Source organism: Lactuca serriola, chromosome 7 (genome assembly GCF_051521515.1).
Source record: "Lactuca serriola cultivar US96UC23 chromosome 7, Lser_US96UC23_V15, whole genome shotgun sequence".
NCBI classification, from domain to species: Eukaryota; Viridiplantae; Streptophyta; class Magnoliopsida; order Asterales; family Asteraceae; genus Lactuca; species Lactuca serriola.
The window spans coordinates 7,841,221-7,845,319 of NC_136414.1; positions in this window are offsets into that span (position 1 = coordinate 7,841,221).

A 4,099-nucleotide genomic window follows, 5' to 3' on the forward strand; every position below is an offset into this window, starting at 1 on the left:
GAGACTTACTTAGCTTCGTGCTTATAGTTTTCAGTTTTGGTTTCAGGTACTTCTGGTAGCAAATGGAAGAGCTCGGGATGACTTCAGTGCACACACCATTATGTTTAGCCTGAGATGATTATTCTGATGTTGGATTTGAAAACTCTGATAATAATGTTTTGAGACAATTGACTTATATTTTGATGAAATGTTTTGACAGTTATGGTATTATTTAATGATTTAAAATGAAATTTCTTGGTCATGATTTCTGGGATGTTACACTTGACATGTGAGTTTTCTTTCAAGGAACATTCTTTGACGAGTTAAAACAAACATTCAAAAGTTAATGTGGATTTTTGACAAGAAAACACTTCATAGAATAGGACTCAATTTATCTTTTGTTTCTCGATCAACAAAAACATCAAAACTCCAACTCTAAATGTGCTAGAGTAAGAAAACATTATTACTCCACGTATTACGAGGTGTTATCATCCTTTTTAGTTTGAAATGAGTTTCAAGATACGTTTTATAGTTACTAGATCATGGCTCTAAAATTTGATTGGAATAAAGTATGACTCATCTATGACCGAACCATTTCCAACAATGTTCGCTTCCTCTTCTTAGTCATACAGTTGCACTAAGATGTTATTGGAAGATTAATTGTGATATAGTTCCACAATTACTAAGATGATCATGAAACATGATACTAAAGTACTATCATTTCCTTTCCGATTGAAGAATCTTTTATTTTTACGCCTAATAGATTCTTCTATTTGTTCTGCTACTCATGAACTTTTCCAAAGTATTAGAATTATGTTTCATCTTATAAACAAAACCATATTTACTAAAACATTAGTAAATCATGACGAATAGAGTTATCGTCCCTTCTGTTGGATCTAAAGAGTCCATATCAACATGTACTAGATCCATTAGTCCTTCACTTGTCTCACATAAGCATGTGAACAATGAATTAAGTCATACTTTTTCAATGAACAGGATTCTCCTATATTATACAATACGACTTGTACGACACCAAGTATCTGTCCAGTTGGTGATGAGATTTTTTTTTCACTCGGTCAATTATGACAATACCACAAGCGATTTTATAAGAATCAAATCCATAATTAATATTGATATTATTAGAAATATAACTATCACTTTCATTAATGCCATTGAAAGGAAATAAGATAAGGCAACTAACTAAACAAAAACTTCACTTTTATTGAAAAATTAGAACCTGTCCTTACATTGCATGAAATTAAAACTATATTTCTAAACATCCTCGAAAAGTAATAGCAATCTATTAAATTGTCCTAACTCCCTAGAAGTAGCTCCAAATTCTGACCATCGAACCTTGCGACCAAAGTCCATCTTTCACGATCAGATTTAGCTCACTTTGATTAAGCTTTCTTCTTTCTCTTAGATTTGCAATATCATCAAAATGTGATCATTACATCATGTATTAAGAGTCTAAGAATAGGAACTTATAGAGTTAGATTATGGATGTACCTGAACTAGAGTCACACGACTTGACTTTACCATCTTTAAGATCTTTCAGGTATTTTAGGTAGATTCGCTTCCAATGTCCCTTCAATTAGCAATAAAAACAAATGGACTCATTGGGGTAAACATGTGGAATGATCTCAAAACGAGCCTTTATCTTTACCATACGATCAAACAATTTGACATTGGAATATGCTTTTTTATTGGGAAGAGAAATCTTTTCTAGATTACCAATGTTACCATTGTCAATGTCCATGGAATTCTTGGAATTAGATCCTATAAGCATTTATGCTTTAGTTGTGTTCTTAAGCATTTCTGCTTCAACAACCATCAACATAAGGTCAGATCAATTAGGGTCACGTTGAGGTTCCTCATATGAACGTTTGTCAACAAACTGACCATATGACTTAAGAAGCGAAACAAGAACCAAATCAATGGCTTGCTCCTTTGGAAATACAACACCCATCCTTTCCAACCTGTCAATGTACGACTTCCTTTTCAGAACGTGCGCACACATAAAAATTCCATCTTCATGTTTACATGCCAATAAGGCATGAGTAATTTCATATATTTTTTTTTAATTCGAGGAAAACGTGATGCTAGGAGAGTCACATGAGGAGTTGAAAAAGTTGAATAGAGACGATGTCCAGTTCCACCATTTCCTAAGGAAGGGAAGACATTTTCACATTGACTTGAAAGTAGAATACCATCACTAGAAGATTGAGGAAAACCATTTCCACAAGAACGAGGAAGACCATTTCTATCTTCACAAGACATCTAAAATTAAGAGAAGAGAGAATTCAAGTTAGTTGATTTTAATCCTTAATTATTAACCCATAAATTCAATTAAGGCTAGGATCCATATTTTTGATTCAAACTTTGAAGAAGGATGCCATAATCAAATTCAAATCTATTTTAGGTAGGTAAGGCTTTTACCAATTCAATCTTATGAAACTCTTGGATCATTTAAGATTCATTGAATCTTATCAATGACATGTTTAATCTCGGATTATGCTCTCACCTTTTGTGATTGGGATGTCGAGGATTACAGACTAGATGTGAATAACCATGTAAACCTGCTTAGCAATCTTGATGTCATTTATCATCTCAAATTGATGTGTCGGTAAACCACACACGCTCCATCACCAATGATAATTTTCGATTTGTCCATCACTCAACTTTATATTCCCAAATTAGTGTGTCGGTTAACCTCACACACTCCACTAACGACATATAAATAGTGATGTGTGTTTTCATGGATTAACATACACTTCACATTTTTCCTAAAGTATCTATAGTGAGATTTTAAAGTGGGTTATAGTATCATACTTTTAATGAGGTTATGTCCTATCAAACTAGTTCAGCTAACGACCATCCACCATACAAGGGAGCGGTGGGTGAAAGTGGACACCCAATGATGATCATTTTATAAGTCGTTTCCTTATACCCCCTTAGAGAATGGCTTCGTGAATGAGGTCTACAATTGATTTGACTGATTTGTCTTATACATATAGTAATTAATCTTATAATACGTATATAAGAGTGTATTTTAAAACATTTCAAAATACAAGGTTTAAAATTAATTATCTAAATTAATCGATTATTTAATTAAACATTTAAAATTAATTATTTAATCAGTCAATTAATTAATCATTTAAATCATTCATGGATTTAATATATATCTTTTAATTAAATTAGGTATTAGATCCATAAGGATAATATTAATTAAATTCATAATTAGTCATTATATTGTGTAAAGATATCTCCTAATATTTAGAGATTTTACTTAATCATCTAAAACATGAAAAATCAGATTCTAATTGATTTCTAAATAGATAATTACCAAATAATAATCACATAAATCAAATTAGGCAAGAAATCCCAAAATTCTGGAATGTACTGAGTTCACGTCGTGACATATACATTGTCATGTTGTGAGCTAAGTCTGACAATTTTTTTTGTTTTTTTGTTCAATTCGACTAATGTGCTTTCAATGTTAGATACGCCAATTAGAACTGATACCACTGATGAGTTTATTAGGTTACAACAATATGCACAATGCGGAAAGACACCTAACAAGTAAGAAGGGCACAAGCAACCCAAAAGGATCTATGTCTTCACATTGAGGCGACATACTTTGAATAACAAGAAACCTAACATGAACCCTAGCAATTTTGAAATCTAAAAGTTTGGGTTACATACCTTAAATTTGTTGTAGCAAACAAGTTACTTTAATCATTTATTTGAAGAATTTGGAAAGCTAGCACCAAAAAGATGATGTATCTAATGACTCACACCCAAACCCTAGAACTAGAAGACACTTGAGGAAAGAGGAAGAAAGGTATAAATTTCGTTCATAGACTTCTAAGAAGGAGTAGTCATGAAAATTAATGCCCAAAGGGGTTCTATTTATAGTTTAGGTAACTTGGGGACAAAGAAAGATTTGAATAATTAAATAATGAATTTAGTTTAAATTCAAATCATTTCCTTATTAATATCCATGAGGCTTCTTGAAACCATAGAAGGACTCCCAAAGTTGTCCACCTTAGGATGGTGCTACAATTGTCTCTTTTGTTCAACTATTGAACAATTACAATTCACCGTTTTTGTCCTCAGA